The following is a 19,103-nucleotide window of genomic DNA, read 5'->3' on the forward strand; positions in this document are numbered from 1 at the left end:
AGCCTGACAGTATCTATGCTACAGGTAGATATTACCTAGATAATATTGTATTTGGAGTAAATTTTTTATGTTTTTTATGTTTCTCTATGCTTGCATGACCCAGAGATCCCTCTTAGTATACGGAATTTTACTCACAATATCTAAATTTCATATGGGGAATATAGAAACAGAAAAAAACATTAATTAATTTGTAAATAGAAATCATAATCAGAAGCCATTTCATACGATTATTTCAATGTTTTGTTAACATCCAGTGACTTGGTAACTCGATTGATAGATAGATTTGATTAAGACTAAAAAGATTTTGAGTTATCTCATATGATGATTTCAGATTATTTGTGTTTTATTACTCCAAATTTCTTTAGTAAGAATTCCTCTAACAACAAAAGTTTATTGAACTTTACGATATTTTAAGTTTGCAAGGAAATTGGAACAGGATCATGCATTTGATGGGATTCTATTTCCCCACAATAATACTGTGATGTTCATAAAGATCTTTACCCACTTTTTTCACCCGAAATTATTTTATCTTCTCTGAACATGTTTTTCCTTGCCCCCTTTTTTATGTGCTTTAAATTTTTTTTCGTCAATATACTTCATTCCAACATACACCAACAAGGCAAGTTTAACAAGAAAAAAATTATACATTTGCCATTTATTGTATAGACTGGTGCATTTATGATCAAACTTTTTCTTCTACCATAAGCTGATGGCAATTTTTTCAAATATCTGGTGGAAAAGCTTATTGTCCTTTTGCATGGACAAGAAACACTATATAGAATTGTTATGAGACAAATAAAATGAGATAATGCAAATGATATTGTTTTATAGACTACAAAGTGCATTGAAAATAAGATCTATTACCATAACTGTATGCCATAACCAAAGAAAGTTCTGAGTTTGTATTATGTTTGTCAAGCAAGTTGGAACCAATTACTCTACTCATTGTTGGGTTAGTGTGATTGCTACTGCAAAAACGGTAATGAAAATCATGGCATCCTAATTCAGAATATATAGCTTCTTATTATCTGAGTGAAGTGGATGTAAACTATATGTAATAAAAATACATATTATCTGACACAACAAAACTAAAACTTTCTAAAAGTCAAACTTTAAAATATCAATTAGCAATGTTTGCAATACAAAGGTACATTTGGTATAATGTAGTGCACTGTTGTATTTTAGCTTCATATCCACACAATTAGACTAATTAAATATTTTTACTTTGTTACTTTTGATTAAAAAATAATATCCAATCAACTGCATATTCAGAAAATTAAAAAAAAAGATCTAGGAAGATAAGAAGGAATGAATGCTTAGAGAAATTAGTTTGGATGAATTAAGTTATCCCCTTCCTAAAAACCCTTCAGTAAGAAGCCATTGCCACAAGAAAATGTTAAAAAAGAAAAAAAAGAAAAGAAATGTAAAAACAAAACCAAAACTTGATTCTTTGACATGTAACAATTACAGAAACTACTTATATAGTGTTGCTTTTAAAATGGTAAGCAAAGCACACACACACACACACACACACACACATTTTTTAATCCTGATAGAAACAAGGTAAATTCTATTATACTTATTTTACATACAGGAAAACTAAAGCACAGAAAGATAAAGTAATTTGCTCTTGAACAGAACCAATATTTGAATCTAGAGAATTTGGTTGTATGGTTCATGATTTTAAATACCATATGATGGTGGTTTTCAGAATATTTATAACAAGACCCTTTAAAATTAGTAGCTACCTTTCTTTCTTTGAAGTCTCCATCAAAACAACTGCTTGAACCTCATTGGCTTCTCTTGCTATTTAAATATAAGGTCTTTGAAAACAAGAAGGACATTATTTTTGAATCTTCATATTCCAAGTGCCTAATGGTACTGGCACATAATTGGTTTTAAACAAATGTTTGCCAAGAGGATGGATTCTCCTGCCAAATTGGTATGTTTTTATGACATTCCCAACCTCCTCTTATTATGTCTTTCTGGTTATTTTCAAAGGGTTGATTCAAACTTCCTTGCCAAACTCGTTATTACTCAATATGTCATGAAGTCTCACATAGAATTGATCATGTCCTCAGTATTCTCCAGAATTCTGTATATATTTCTAAAATAGTACTTCTACATTGTATTGTTTTTTATTTGTGCACATCTTTTTCCCTATCAAGTTTCTTCAAAGTAGATATATCATTCATTGTTGTACAATCAGTCCCTAATAAAGTGCTTAAAATTAAATAGTTGCTACCACTTAAAGAGTTCTGCAGCTTAAAAGACAGTAGATTTCTCGATTTTATTTGTCTTCAATTGTAAGAGACATAATCTAATACTGGTCTGGCTCATATTCTATGTATTAAAAAATTAAATCCATCTTAAGATTCATAATTATTTCTAATATGTAAATAATATAAACAAAGGGATAATCTATGAATCCAGGAAAGAGAGTAAATTCTGAAATAAGCTATATGCCATAATGATTTTGGCAGTGTGATTGAGTAGCAGAAATGGGTTTTAAAAATCAGAATTGTGATAGGACCTCACCCTGCTATTTGCAGATTATGCCCTTGGTCAAGTCACCATATTGCTTAGACTTAGTTCTGCATTTTGTAGATAACTGTGCATATTTATAAGGTTGTTTTAAGGGTGAAATGAAATATATGTGAAAGAGCCTGTAAAATGTCAGTGTAGTATGTAAGTTTGTCTAAAACTATGTAAAATATAAGATCCTTAGCTGCCACAGTCTCAATGCATACATTAAAATTGTGATTTTAAATATTTTTTGCTGTGAACTACAGTTTGTGTTATTATAATTTTGTGCTTTAATAATATCATAAATGTAAATTTTGGACTGATATATAGTGCATGTATATAGTTTATATAGGCATATATTATTTAACAAAAGAACAATTTTGTTTGACTAGGATGAGCTGTGATCTATTCTGTTCTGGCCTATTCTAGTCTATCCACTTTTAATTTAAAAATTATATTTGAGGGGCATCTGGGTGGCTCAGTTGGTAAAGTATCTGACTCTGATTTAGCTCAGGTCATGATCTCAGGATTGTGATGAGATTGAGCCCTGCATTGAGATCTACACTGGGCATGGAGCCTCTTAAGATTTTTTTTTCTCTCCTCTCTCTACTCCACCCCTCTAAAAAAAATGCTCTTTGAAACACAGTTAAATAATTGATTTTGTTATTCACAGATGAGTTAAGCCCTAGAGTTTGAAAACTACCGTGTGACAGTCCCAGCTTACTTTGTAGAAGAAAATTGGTGATATTATGGGAAAGAAAAATTTCAATAAACTATGAAAATTATTTTGGTAGTTATTAGGAAAATTCATAAATATTCTGGTTTCCCTCTCTTTTAGAGAATCATTAAAACTGTATTAGTATTAGTAGATAGGTAAGGTCATGAATCTTAGTTTGATTAAAAAACATGAGATGTGAAAAAAATATGAGAGGTGACGTATTTCACTTCTAGAGAGGAGCACCAAGAAACTAAAATTTTGTCACTTTACCCTTTATTGCATGGTGAGTCTCCATGTTCTCTATGACATAGCTCTGTCAGCTTTGGTCTCAGAGTGAGAAGACATGGTCACAGCATCAGTTGGCTTGCATAGGACATGTAATGTGAGTAGAAAATAAACATATCCTATCCTGACTGATAAATAAATTAAAGGCTATGTTGTGTTAGTGTAAAAAAACCCAAGGTCACTGAATTTTGCTTGATATTCAAGTAGAGATCACCAAATAAATTATCGATTTTAAAATAATGGACATAATAGTAGTGGTACATGTAATCAGGCAGAAATTTGGAAGACAGATCATCTACCTAATAGACTTGTAGAACTAGGGCAAAGAGCTGGAAGTTAGAATGTTTGTAGGTTTTATTCCTTCCTGTTGCTTCATTTGCTGTTAATCATTTTGGAAGCAGGAATAAAAGGGAAGAGAGAGAACACATAAATTCAGAAAATGCAACCGTGCAAGAGGCAACTGCTTTTCAATTCCAAAGGGAAATGGTAAGGCTGCGTAAATCTTTAGCTAAACAGCAGTCTAATTGTGCCTTCAAACATAAATCAAAGCAAAGATGTGGTTGTCAAAGCCATTGAGAAATCTCAGAATAAAACCAACGGAGGATGTGCCTCCTATGATAGTTAATTTTATGTGCCAAACTGACTGGGCCATGGGGTGCCCAGATATTTGATCGAATGTTATTCTGGATGTTGTTGCAAGGGCGTTTTTGAATGAGATTAACATTTTAAATTAGAGATAGAGTAAAGTAGGTTGCTTTCCTTAATGCAGATGGTCCTTTTCCAATCAGTTTAAGTCTGAATAGAACAAAAAGGCTGACCATGCCTTTAGTAAGAAAGAGTTGTTCCTATCTCTCTGCCTCTGAACTGGGACATTAGTGTTTTTTCTGCCTTCAGACTTGAACAGAAACATCAGCTTTTTGGGGGCTGGAGGTTGCATGCCTTCCCATGAGAATCATACCATTGGTTCTTCTGGTTCTGACCTCCAGACTTGAGCAGAAATTGAACCATTGTCTCTACTGGGCCTCCAGCTTGCATACTGCCAACCTACCCTGCAGATCATTCTATTAATTCTATTTCTCTGGAAAATCCTAACTAATACACCACCAATCATTTCCATAGGAAAAAATTCTAGGAAAACAAACTAAAGATTTTCTTCTAATGCTTGACAGGTTCAAGATACAAGCAATTTATATGAGGGATCTTCTACCTGGCACAATGGAAGAAGACAAAGAACTAAATTTCAATTAGAAATTAGTCTGTTGTTTCAGCTAGTCATGTAATCCCATCCGTTTCCAGGAGCTGGTGATATTCTGACAGTGGGGAGACGTAAAAAATAATTGTGAAGAAAATACTTGCTATGGGTCCTTACGAAGATTTGGGTAATCAGAGAGTCTGTTATTTACTACTTTATACAGAAGTAGTGCTATTAATAATTTCATAATTCCACATTTAAGAAATATCCTGCATTAATACATAGTGCATGAGTATTCTCCAATTTAGCAGATGATCTATGTAAAAGATAGGGATGCTACATTGAATTGCTGGAAATCAAATCTTCTTCATTATTTATAACCTTAAAGATACTTAATTTCTCTTTATGTATTTGATATAACAGATCTGTAAAAGTAGGAAATTAGGTTAATTATTGATGTTTCTTGCTGCTGTTTTATGTATAGTTTTTAAAAATGTTTTATTTCTGTGTGGTATTCCATATGCAAATACATCATTATTTATCTATCTCCTGTTCATGAACTTTTTGAGATGACTTCCAAATTTTTATTAATTTATATATATATATTAAAATATGGAATGTATATAAAATTTTATTATACTTACTAGAGTAATGGAGGATTGATTCTGCATCACATACTATGTTATACTATTGCATATTATAAGAGTTACAGTATTATATCAAAATGGAAAATAAAGGAAGGCTATTCAGAAGGTTTTAGGGTCTGAGCTGGTTGATTTTATTTTATTTATTTATTTTTTGAGCTGGTTGATTTTAAATCAGATTTTGCAAGATGAGAATCTGAAAGAGATTATACAAAGTTTATGTCATACTAGCATAGGTGACAGTGAAGTAAGGGCCTTGAAAATAATCTTGATGAGCAAAACTCATCAGGGGACATCTAGGTGTGTTGACTTTTTAATCCCTGCCCTGCCAAAATAGCACAATATGTTGATCAAAGTACAGTTTGTTAAACTGACAGTAGTAAAGCAGGATATCAAACTGACTGTCTTAATAGGGTATTGACATGGAAAATTAGGGTAGCATGTTTTAGTTTAGATTTTAGGCTAGGTGATTTTGATATGGGTTTTGAAAAGCTGAGAAATGATTATAATTGAATAGAGTCGATAACATCATAGCTTTGGGTTGGTGAATACAGCATAGAGAGGACCATGAAGTAAGTCCTGACTAGCAAACTGTTGCTTCTGATAATTAAGCTGTATAGTGGATTGATGTGAGTTCACTGTGTCCTCTAAAAAGTTATATTGAAGTTCTAACATCCAGTACCTGTCAGTGTGACCTTATCAGGAAATAGAGTCTTTTCCAGTACAATTAGTTAAGATGAGGTCATACTGGGTAAAGGTAGGCCCTGATCCAGTGGCCTTAATCCAGTATCCCTGTAAAAAGAGAAAACACAGACACAGACACACAGGGAGAATATCATGTGACAAACAAATGCAGAAATTGGGGTTCTTAAAATCAGCATCTTCATACCAGGGAGTACCATGAATTTCTAATAATCACCAGACAAATAAAGACTCAAGAAAGGAACTTCTGCTATGACCTTTAGGGGACAGCAGATTTTGTACTTCTGATCCCCCAAACTTTGAAACAATGAATTTCTATTTTAAGTCCACCAATTTGTGGCAATTTGTTATGGCAACCCTAAGATATTAACAAATGAATTCAGTCTTATTGTCTGGGAAAACCTATGTCTTAGAGCAAGCAGCTAATTTAATTTTTCTTGTTTCCCAAACTGTTTAACATAAGGATGGGGAAGTATGTCAATTCCCAGTGTGGTGTCACATAGGAGAGAATTAATTATGCTAGTTTCAATTCTCAGTTACTTCACTTTTTTATCACCACTAAAATGTAATTTACTGATTGATAGTGTAGTATATTTATAAATCAAACACATAAAGGCATGTTTAACATATATTAGTGTGTGTATATATACATATATACATATTACATACAATGTATATGTTAGCTAGATAGATCTATTTAGATATATTAATTGAGCATTCAAAAATCAAAAAAAATTCTACTTCAAATATCCATATTAGGAAAATAATTTTTGACTAATTTATCTAAAGAAATCTATTTCATTTATATAAAGAATAAATTAAACACATAACTTTAGATGATATCACTAGAAAGAAATATAATCTTTAATGTACAATCCTTATTGTAATGTATAATCCTTAATGTATCTTCTGAAACAATTAGACAAAAGTGGTATACACTATTTGACAAATATTGTACCTTGGGTATTCAATTACAATAACAACCAAGCACTCAGATGTAAACCTGGACCAGGGGTTGGCACATCACCAAAAATCAGCTACTGAGAACCTGGAAATCTCCAAAGAAAAGGTCAACTTTCAACATTCTCTCTGATAAGGCTCCTTTCAGGTAGATTCATGGAAAGACTAAACACAAATAGTAAATAATATAAATTCCAATGAAACACACAAGAAAAACAAAATAAGCTATGCTGTAGATGGAAGGAATGTTAATTTATGCTCCAGTGTTCCAAAAAAGAAATGCATAGATGACAAATCACTAATTTTCTCACTAATTGGAAGATCACTGGAGTAGGGAAAATGAATTGGTGCATGTACTTAGGAGGGGCAATCTCATGCTAGATTTGAAGTATGTTATTCTAGTTTCTAAATTAATGACCATCCGTGTAGCACAGGGATTTATTGTTTCTTCCCTCTGTCTCTCTCTGTCTCTGTCTCTCTCTCTCTCTCCTCATTATATGAAGATTCACTTACTAAGCAAATGTGAGCATGTTTCTGAAGCTTAAAAAAGGAGGAGCTGCAAGTTGGGAAATTTTAGATTTAGAGAAAAGGTAGGAGGGAGGGATGGTGATAGTATGTGATAGTGTTGATTCCACTAATTTTGGTGCTTGAGAATAAGTGAAGCTTGTTGTGGTAGCCAAGGCTGGAATAAGGTTCAGATAAAACCAAAATACACTAGAGGTTTTCAAATGACCCATTAATTGACCCAAATGTCTGTCTTGGCTCTTCTGACCTCCCCAACCTGATCCATTTTTCCTTAATTCTTTTTTACTGTTCACTGTGTCTTAAAGGCTGACCCACATGACTTTATCAACTGGATATTTTGTCTTCTGATTTATGTTGATGTTGGCCAATGGGGAACCCTGGCAAGAAATCAGAAGGGAAGAGTGTGAATTTGTTCCATTTTTTCTTCATTTTATTTCCTGTGTTACCATTCAGAGCTGAATATATTAATATCACTATCATAGAAGATCTTCCCACATACTCCCCTCTCAAGTTCATTAACCATTCCTTTTCTGATTCTTCAGACCTTAGATAAAAGGATGATAATAGGTTGGTGCTGTCACTTACCTAGAACATTGTGCTGTTTCAGTTCTTCTACATTCTATCCACATGTCTGTAAATAGTCCCTTGGTTAATTTCTTTCTTCAAATTTATTTTCTTCCCAACTTTTTGAGGAATAATTGATGAATATAATTTTAAATATTTGAAGTATATAAGTGATGACAGGATATCCATATATATTGTGTAATAAGTATCATTGTGAGAATACTCAAGATCTACTCAGAAACATTCAAGTATACAATATCGTATCATTGACTATAGGCACCATTCTGTACGTTAGATCCTCTGAACTTAATCTTTTTAACCATCTGCTTCTTGCTGGACCTTGACTAGCATAGAGTCTGGAGCTACTTAGTTATAATTCTGCAAAAACTTTGGAGTTTTCATTCAAAGGAATAATAAAGAAAGTGAAAGGGAAAAATTGTTCAAGATGATTGGGCTCTGTAGGAAAACTCAAGAAAGCTTGAAACTACCATGAAACATTTTTTGCTGTAATTTTTATTTGTACTATAATTAGTAGCATCCCGAAAGTAAAGACATCCCTGAAGTGAACATTTTGTTTAGAAAGAGAACATTATCTTTTGTTTCCAAGGATCCTAGTTTAGTTGGCTGAAAGCCTACTTATAAATATTCATTTTACTTTCTAACCTACCTTTCTCTTCTTACCATCTACATTTTCATCCACTGTTTTATTCATTCTGCAGGCATTTCTAGACCCTCCATGAGATCCACACACATTTACTCTCTCCTTACTTAGAACAAGAATCACTGCAGAGCTGTGTGGTTGCCATTGCTTAACGTGACCATATTTTGATACCTGGAGAATTTTGATGCTGAGAGCTGACAAAGACTTGATTATTTTAGTGATATATAGATAGATGATAGATAGATGATAGATAGATAGATAGATAGATAGATATAGATAGATATAGATATAGATAGATATAGATATAGATATAGATATAGATATAGATAGATATATTGTTATATAGATTAGATATAGATATAGATAGATATAGATATAGATAGATAGAGATAGATAGAGATAGATAGAGATAGAGATAGAGATAGAGATGATATATATATATATATATATATATATATATATATATATATATATGCCAAAGGAAACAGTAAGGAAACACAATAAATAGATCTAAATAATTGATGGCAAATTCTCCTTTGCATGAATTGGCCAGCATTCCTTGGATAATGAGTTTCAAACAGGACTATTTAGATCATAAAGCTATGAAATTTCAGAACTAAAGATGCATGAACAATTACTATGTCAGATACATAAAGAAAAATTAAGTGTGTTTTCCAAGATCTCATAGATAATTAATGAAGATATGATAAACAGCCATTTGATACCCCTTCTCCACTCTTTGCATAGATCATTTTGTGCATTCCTTAAATAATTATGTGACTATAGATACTTACATGAGACATTTCTCACTTCCATAACACAGCTTTCTTTAGTCATTACTTCAATTGTGAAAGAAGGCTTACCAGGCCTAAATCCTCTAAACTAAAGACAGATTAAAGTATCAGTGGAATAAATATTCTGGAAGTTTAAGCAATCTTTTATTTTTTTTCTCTCTCTTTTTTTTTTTTTTTGAGAATGTAACAACTAAAATATTGGTCAGCAGAAAAATATTCATTAAAAAATTTTACTTGTCCATTTTTCATTTACTTATTAAAAATATGTCAAATAGTTATTATGTACCTGGTATAGGTTTAGATGCTGTTGACATACATTGAAGAGGGAAATTTAAAGATAAGATAATTTCAATAGTGTTAAGTGAATTGAAGAAAATAAAATATTACTGAGCCTCAGCAAAACCGAAGTCAAGGAATGATAGCTTCATCAGGTAAAGCATCTCTTTTTACATGACAACTGAGCAGAGACATAATTACTGAGATCATCAGTAATCAGAAGATTAAAATAACCAGAACAAAGATTCTGTAGTGAATAAAAAGAAAAGTATAACAGGTGCAAGAACAAAAACTTGATGTAGCCTGAAAACTGCAGTAGAGACAGTGTAGGTAGGCAGAATTGAGGAAAATAGATCATTTATTCAGGCTAAGTTAAGGTGTAGGAATGTTATCCTAAGAAAAGAGGGTAAATGTTTGGAGTTTTTTGTTTTGTTACTTTTTTTAAGAATCTGGGTTGAAGAATACATGATATAAGAGCTAAGAAGATTGTTCTCTTGCTCTAATCTTGAAATTAAAAAAAAATCTTTCAGACAATAGAAGAGGTAACTATTCTCAAATAATTTAAATATCCTGATATATCTAAATGGCTGAGAAACTTCTAAAAAGCTGAACAGTTGTATTAGTCATCAGGAGGATGAAAATTCTGGTCAATGTGGCATGACCTATATTAAGAAACATGGAATCTGAGATTGTAAATTGGTACAATCAGTACACAAATCTACCAGTAGTCATTAAAACTGCACATTTTTATAAACCACATCTTTGTAAAAATGCTATTCCTAGGTTACCATCAACAGAAATAAGCATCTATATACACCAGTGGACATATTCAACAATGTTCAAAACAGCTCCATCCTTAACTAGCCTGTACCAAGAAACTGTGTCAATGCCCATCAACAGAAAGTAAGATGCCTAGATCATTCTGTAGTCAACACAAAGAAAATTAATGTACTAGAAGTGTACTCGGCACTTCTTTTGGATGGCTCTCCCAAACATATAGTTGAGGGAAAGAAGTTAGATGCAAAATTACACTGTTGTTTACATTTGTGTAAAGTTCAAACAAAGACAAAATTAACTTATGCTGATAGACATGAGGTGGCCTTTTGGTTGTGACAAATTGACTATTTCTGAGATTCTGGTATATTCTATTTCTTGATATGGAAAGAGGCTATATTGCTATATACATCCCAAAATAAACACCAATTTCTACACCTACAATTTGTAATTTTCTTACTTCAATAAAATGATGGGAAAAAAGAGATCAGTATTATTAGCATAGATTCTATGTGGTGAAAGACTGTATGTGCTGAGAGTGGAAGAAGACATTTTTGTAATTGCTGGAATAATAATAATGGCTTGCCCTAGATGTGGGGGTTGTGTAGGTGGTTGGGGTAGGGTAACTGGATTCATACATCTTGGAAGCGACAGCTATATTATGTTAGGCTAAGTATAATCATTTGTAAAACAGATGTTATTTCTAGATATGTACAAAAGAAGTCTCAAGAATAAAATAAAAGACATATAGATAGAATTTAAGTTAAGAAAATGTCAATTATGATCAATAAAGAAAACATATCTGAATTTTATGGGAAAATATTCTTCTATTCCTACAATTATTGTATTTCAGGGAAAGTATTCTCCTATTCCTACAATTATTGTATTTCAAGTATTTTTTATTACTTTTAAGGCTTCAGAAAAAAACAAACACTGCAATTCATAACTCAGTACATACAATTTCTTAAATTGCTTTATTTACCTAATAACCACTATTTTTCCTATTTGAATATTATAATTCTAAATACTCTTTCCCCTCTTCAATATGACATTTAAACTTTTCTTAGCATCTCCTCTACGAATTGTCCTCCAAAAAGAGCAAGTTAATATAGCTCCAGAGTTTCCACTTTGGGAACAAAGGAGAAAGGAACAATAGTTTAGGTAATAATCTAGTTGCTAGATTTATACTGCAAAACACTGGGAAGCATCCTGTTGGAGCAACGCCTAAAAGATTGTCATGGGATGTTAGCAAAGAGAAACCCAGCAGTTGTCCTTTTTCTTCTCTCTGTTCTCTGCCCTCCTCTACCTCACGACCAGCAACCCTAAGCAGATAACTTGATAGTATGTCTGTATTAGTTTTCTATTGCTGCAGTAAAAAATTACCATAAACTTTGTGGCTTTAAAAACACAAATTTATTAATTCAAAGTTTCTGAGGGCAAGATGTCTGAAGTTATTAACTCAAAGTTTCTGTAGGTGTGATTTAGCTGGTCGTTTGGGCTACCATTTGAGGTTCAATTGGAGAGAAATCTGCTTCCAGGCTTACACGATTTTGGGCAGCATTTGGTCTCTTGAGGCTTTAGAAATAAAAGCTTTATTTCTTTGTGACCATGAGCTACAGTCTGCTCTTGTTTACTTGCCATGAGGGACCCTCCAACAAAGGCTGTTTGTTCCAGGAAGAAAGCAAGGAATTGAGAAACTCCAGCAAAATAGGCACTTTAACCTTATGTAAATGAATCACATAATCAGAGATGTCCTTTCACCTTTACAAATTCTTTTGGTTAGAAGTGAGTCACAGATGTTACCAATATTCAAATAGTAGAGATCACACAAGGGCTTGAACACAAGGCGATTTGGATTATTGGGGCCACTCTAAGAGATTGTCTATCCCAGTCCACTCTCTAGCTGCCAGTGACTCCCATCTGTTCCATACCTAAAATAATTTTACCAACTTTCTCCCAAATGCCAGCAAGAGTTTTAGTCCAATATAGCATCTTCTCAAAATCTAGAGCTCATCATTGAGATTGGAGGTAAGTTAAAAAAAAAAAAAAAAAAAAAAAAAAAAAAAGCCTGCTTCTTTTCAATAGAATTTAGGGTGTTTGGCTATCTTTCTAGTTTGTACTCTCCTTGTCCCTTCCATTCCAAACAGCTAATGTTTTTGCTGAAATAATTTTCTCAAGAACTTTGTGGGTCTCTCATGGAACTAACTCAGGTTCTTTTTTTTCTTTTTCTTTTTTTTTCTTTTTTTTCACAAAATCCATTTTATGAGGTCATTTAGAAATAGTCTATTTTGAGCTTTGGCTGAGCTGGCTGAGGGACATGACTCTTGTTTCCTAAAGATATCATGGTTTGATTGAGAGATTCTATGAGGCACACCCTTAATATCTTAAAAAGAAAACTTTCAATCTCACTTTTCAACCTTTCTGATGATTTAGAAATAGTTTACACTATCACACTCTTTTTTCTATAGACATTGCTTTCTTGACAGTGCTAAGATGTCATTTCTAAATTTTACCATCTTTTCCCATTGGAAGAGTGAGAATGTCCCAAATCCTTTCATCCTGGTTGTTATTGTACTTAACACATCTTGCTGCAATTTATCTCACTTTTCTTGAATTTTGCTATAAGTAGGAAAAAGAAATCAGGCAACATCTTTTCTACTCTGCTTGGGCATCTCCTTAGCTAGGTCACCAAATTCATTAGCACATTTTCTACTTTCCACTTTATTATAGGCAATAAAGTTGCTAAGTTTCACAACTATGTAATAAGGATCCTCATTCTTTCTAATTCCAAGAGCATGTTCTTTATTTACTTGTTAGCTCTTACTGGCAGCATGCTCCAAGTTGAGATGTGTACAGAGAGTAAGTTTTGTCTATCAAAGTCTTCAAAATTCTTCTAGCCTACATCTACTGCCAATTAAAAAGCCATTCCCATATTTTGAGGTATTTGTTATGGCAGTATCCCATACTCAGATATCTGGTTTTCCTATGCAAACCTGCAATAAAAATGTTAGCTAGGGATAGTTTCTCATCTGGAGGCTCAAATGAGTAGAAATTTACTTACAAACTTGCATTGTTGTGTATACTATTACTTGTTGGTTGTCTTCTTGGGGCCACCCTTAGCTTCTAGAGGCCACCATCAGGTTCTTGCCATATAAGCTTATAACATGCCTATTCTCTTCATGTAAAGCTGCATAGAAATGGGAGACTTCATCAAAATAAATGCTATAATTATATAACGTAACTACATAATCAAATATATATAGTTATATATGTCCTGTCACTTTAAACATATTCTATTGATTATAAGCAAATGATAGGTTGAATAAACACTCAAAGAAAGGAGATCATGTACATATGTGAATACCAAGAGGTAGGGATTATGGAGCTCATCCTAACAGTGATATCTGTCCCGAGATCCATCCTCAAAATATCTTTTGAACATGGGTCTTGATATTTGCTAGGGGTTGAACATTTTATATATGTTATTTACTTAAGTTCTAGCAATGGTGTCTAATTAGATGAATACTGTTATTCTGATTTTGCATGTGAGAAAATGGAGGTGATTAATTTGCTAATGGTAACATAAGGAGTAGTGATCATTTCTGATTTTGCATGTGGTAGGATTTTTTGCAAGAATAATTTCCTCCCATCTCTTCATTCTGTCCTGCCTTTGCATTTTCCAAATAACCTACTTACCTTCTCATCTAAGAGAATGCACAGTCATCAATACATTCTGATTCTTAGGACTATGTTAAGAATTAGCTCTTGAAAATAAGAATGTGATGCTCAAAGCCCTCCTATTGCTTTCATCTGTCAAATAGCTTCATTTCATTGATAAAATAATAAAATTCAGAAACAGCAGGCAAGCAAGATTTCTTTTGAGATAAATAGAACCTAGCAAAACAGCTGGTCCCAAAGATCAGGTCTCTGGCAGATGCTCTCTCTATGCTTCCATTGATGGCAATCACTTAGGCTTTCTGAAGACTCCATTACTATAAATAAATATTACTTAGGTTTCTTCTATATGCTGTATTCTATCCTGGTTTTAGTCTTGGCTATTCATATTTTGAATATTGAAAAATTATATTTAAATATGAATATTCATAAATATTTAACCTGTGACTCATAAATAATCACAAAATATGTTATCAAACAGATGCTCTAAAGAAGACCATAGTATGTCAGTCTTTCATTTATTTAAAAAAAAATATACCAACTGTTACAATTAAAAGTCAGTGGTTTACAATTAAAAGTGTGTCTATGGCTTAAAAAGTTTGATCTGCACCATTTTGTATTAGCTATGTCCTATGCTTCCTCTCTATACCCTCACAGTGTAGCACATGCTTGAGAAAAACAAGTACTCAAAACGAACTAGCTTCTGATTGAAGAAAAAAAAAACTGCTCTATAATGAATCACACAGAATTATACAAATGACTCTGAAGGACAAAAATGAAGAAAGCATAATTATACCCATATTTTCTATAAAATGTTTTCTCAGAACAATATGCTTATAACAAATAAACTCATTGCCCCTTAAATATCATCTCTACTTTTCTTCTGCAATAATGGAAACTCTAGTTTTTCTGTTTGTTTTAACATCTTTACTGCGCTATAATTTACAACCATAAAATTCACCCATGTAAAGTGTATAATTTGATGTTTTTTTAGTATATTCACAGATTTTTGCAACTGTAGCTAAAAACTAAGTTTAGAACACTTAAATTACCTCAAAAAGTAACCCCTAGGAGCTAAGGTGGTGGCTAAGTAGGAGAACCCTAGGCTGGTCTTGCCTGTGGAATATGAGTTAACTATCAAATCATCCTAAATATCCCAGAAATCAGTCTGAAGACTGACATAACAAATTCCAAAACTAAAGGGAGAGAAGAAACCTCATGGAAGTAGGTAGGAAGGGCGGAGAGGTGGTTTGAGGCAGAAAGGGATCAGGACTGCTGTGGAGGAGAAGGAGCCATGGTCCAAGAAGCGTGAGAGACACAGAGAAAGAGAAACAGGGAGAGAGAAAGTCAGATAGAAAGACAGGGACAGAAGGGCATGCAGGAACCCACACCCAAAGCCATTTACTGGGAAAAAGAGAAGAGCTGAGTTTCTTGCAAGCAATGGGGCTTCAAGTCTGAAGTCTGAAAGGTCAGGGAGCTTGGCTGGCTTAGAGTCCTGAGGGCACTGCCCTGTGCCTGGAGAGAAGACAGGCAAACAGCCCCAGGGGCATATGGCATGATTTGCACTTCTTGGAGAAGTCACAGAGAGGTAGTTTTCCTACAAGGGCCTCTCTGGGCCCACAGGAGCTGACTGGCACCCTTTCTCTCCCAGCCCATCAGCAGAAATACAGGCACCAGCAGGAGGCAGCTCTGGACCAGCACAGGCTGCCTCACTTACTTCCAATAAAACCCACTTCCTTGCATTCTGGGGAGACTGTCTTTTGAGATCCAGCTTGCCTGAATCCCAGTGCAGTATGATCCTCCCCCAGAAGACCAGTGCAGGTCCCTGCCCACCCTGCCATCCCTAAAACCTGGAATTTAAGAAGTCAGCAAGCTGGGCTGGGCTAGAACCTATAAGGCACTGGGCCGCTCCTGGTCAGGAGGCAGGCTAACAAGCTGGAAACAGCCATCTGGAAAAGGCCTGGGACACACCTCAGGGAGATAATTTGTTTGTCTCAGAATGCTTTCCTGAGAGGCAGTGGGCTTGGAGACTGTTCTCCAGGAACAAAGGAGGTGACCAGTGTCATTATATTCTCCTGCAGGTCAGCATCAGCACAGAGCCCTCTAAGGTGGCAAGCAGCTAGGGACGATGGACAGCTGAATCTGCTGACACCAAGTCCCATACACTTGCCCTCCAGTCTCTTAAGGATACTTACAGTTGTTCAAGTCTTCTGTTTCCTTGTAGCTCTAACCATTATTGAAGGTGAGGTATTGAAATCTCCAACAATTATTGTTCAATTGTTTATTTCTTCCTTCAGTTCTGTCAATTTTACTTCATGCATTTTGGAGATCTTTGTTAGTTGGTTATATATTTGTAAATTTTATATTATCCTCACTGATTGGCTTTTCAAAGGCTTTTTTGTCAATTTATTTAAATTAAAAAAACTCTTGCTTCATTTGCTTCTCCTATCCCTCAGCCCACACCTTTGGCAACCACCAATCTGTCCTTTATCTTTAAGTTTTGTTTTCGGTTTTGGTTTTTTTTTTTTAAGATTTCACATATAAGGTCACGTGGTATTTGCCTTTCTCTGTTTGGCTTCCTTTACTTAGTATAATGCCCTCAAGGTCCATTTCTGCTGTTGTAAATAGCAGAATATTTCTATTGTAAATAGCGATATTTCATTCTTTTTTATAGCTGAATAGTATTCCACTATCTATATATACACTAAGTCTTCCTAGTTCATCATCTATCAGTCTATGCTTAGGTTGTTCCCATATCTTGGCTATTAAACATGAGGGTGCAGTTGTCTTTTAGAGTTATTATTTTCATTTTCTTTAGATAAATACTAAGAATTAAAATAGTTGCATAATATGATAGTTTTTTTTAAATTTTTTGAAGAGACTCCATACTATTTTCCACTGTTTATTGTGTCTGTAGAAACAATCCCATTTACAATTGCATTAAAGAGAAAAAAAATACCTAGGAATAAATTTAACCAAAGAAATGAAACACCTGTATATTGAAAATACAGTATATTAATATAAGTAATCAAAGATGACACAAATAGATGGAAAGATATTCCATGCTTATGGATTGGAAGAATTAATGTTAAAATATCCATAATACCCAAAGCAATATATAGATTTGGTGCAATCCCAATCAAAACACCAGTAGCATTTTTCAGAGAAATAGAAAAGAAAATCCTAAAATTTGTATGGAACCACAAAAGACCCAAAAAGCCAAAGCAATTCTGCAAAAGAACAAAGATGGAGGAGGCATAAAGCTCCCTGATTTAAAACTGTATCTGCAGATTTAATGTAATCTCTATCAAAATACCAACAGCATTTTCCATAGAGCTAGAACAATCAGTCCTAAAATTTGTATGGAACAACAAAAGACCCCAAGTAGCCAAGATTATCTTGTGATAGAAAAACAAAGCTGGAGGTATCACAATTTCAGATTTCAAGTTATTCTACAAGGCTATAATATCCAAAACAGTATGGTACTGGCACAAAAAATGAACACATAGATCATTAGAACAAGATAGAAGCCAAGAAACAAACTGTCATTTATATGGTCAGTTATCCTTCAACCAAAGAGGCAAGAATATGTAATGGGAAAAGTCTCCTCAACAAATGACACTTGGGAAACTGGGTAGCAACATGCAAAAAAATGAAACTGGACCACTTTCTTACACCATACACAAAAATAAATTCAAAACGGATTAAAAACCTAAATGTGAGACCTGAAACTATACCAGTCCTAGAAAAGATCGTAGGGAGTAATGTCTCTGACATCAGCCATAGCAACAGTCATCATGGAAAACAGTATGGAGCTTCCCCCCAAATTAAAAATAGAGTTACTCTGCAATCCATTAATCGCACTACTCAGTATTTACACAAAGAGTACAAAAGCACTAATTCGAAAGGATATATGCACCTGTATGTTTATAGTAGCATTATTTATAATGGCCAAATGGTGGAAGTAGCCCAAGTGTCCATCAATAGGTGAATAAATAAAGAAGATGTGATACACACACACACACACACAATGGAATTTTATTCTGCCATAAAAAAGAATGAAAGCTTACCAATTGTAACAACATGGATAGAACCTGAAGAGTATAATGCAGAGTCAAATAAATCAGTCAAAGACAAATACCATATGATTTCACTCATATGTGGAATTTAAGAAACAAAACAATGAACAAAGGGGAAAAAAGAGAGAGACATAAACCAGAATACACACTCTTAACTATGAGTACAAACTGATGGTTATCAGAGGAGTGATGTGTGGGGATATTGATGAAATATGTGACAGGGATTAGAGGCACTTATCATGATGAGCACTGAGTAATGTATAGAATTGTTGAAATACTATTTCGTATACCTGAAACTAATATAACAGTGTTATCTATACTGGGATTAAAAGAAAAAAACTTAAAGTTAAAAAAACTCTATATTACAAAGCTATGGTGATTAATACAGCATGGTATTGGCATAAGAAACAGACACATAGATCAATGGAACAGAATAGAGAGCCCAGAGACAAACCCAGACATATGTGATTGATTGATTTACAACTAAGAAAGAAAGAATATACAATAAGAAAAGGGCAGTCTCTTTAATAAACGGTTTTTGAAAATCTAACCATTAAAATAACAGTGTAGCTACTCCAGATTTCTTGTATAGTTAGACATGGTAATCTCCTTTTCACCTTTTTAAAAATATTTTTGTATCTAACATCTCTTATAGACAATGTACAGTTGGATCTTGGTTTTTATTTTAATCCAAATTGATCATCAACTTTTCAATTATATATTTTAAT

The 19,103-nt window shown here is 33.6% G+C and overlaps 2 long non-coding RNA genes across 6 annotated transcripts in view; one reads left to right on the forward strand and one right to left on the reverse strand.

The window, feature by feature from the left end:
• Nucleotides 1–3,571: 3,571 nt before the first annotated feature.
• Nucleotides 3,572–19,103, forward strand: part of LOC144301780 (uncharacterized) — a 37,777-nt gene continuing 22,245 nt past the window's right edge. For 3 of the 5 annotated variants that reach the window (XR_013368632.1, XR_013368633.1, XR_013368630.1), the window contains exons 1-2: nt 3,581–3,626; nt 16,378–16,538. This is a non-coding gene — a long non-coding RNA (uncharacterized LOC144301780). Of the gene's footprint in view, nt 3,627–4,704; nt 4,909–16,377; nt 16,539–19,103 lie in introns of those variants that run through there. The other 2 variants (XR_013368631.1, XR_013368634.1) reach the window with 2 other exon arrangements.
• LOC144301778 (uncharacterized) overlaps nt 12,012–19,103 on the reverse strand; it is an 80,814-nt gene continuing 73,722 nt past the window's right edge. The window contains exons 3-4 of the long non-coding RNA XR_013368629.1: nt 13,683–13,808; nt 12,012–12,282 (exon numbers count right to left, since the gene is read on the reverse strand). This is a non-coding gene — a long non-coding RNA (uncharacterized LOC144301778). The remainder of the gene's footprint in view (nt 12,283–13,682; nt 13,809–19,103) is intronic.

Source organism: Canis aureus, chromosome 30, assembly GCF_053574225.1.
Source record: "Canis aureus isolate CA01 chromosome 30, VMU_Caureus_v.1.0, whole genome shotgun sequence".
NCBI lineage: Eukaryota > Metazoa > Chordata > Mammalia > Carnivora > Canidae > Canis > Canis aureus.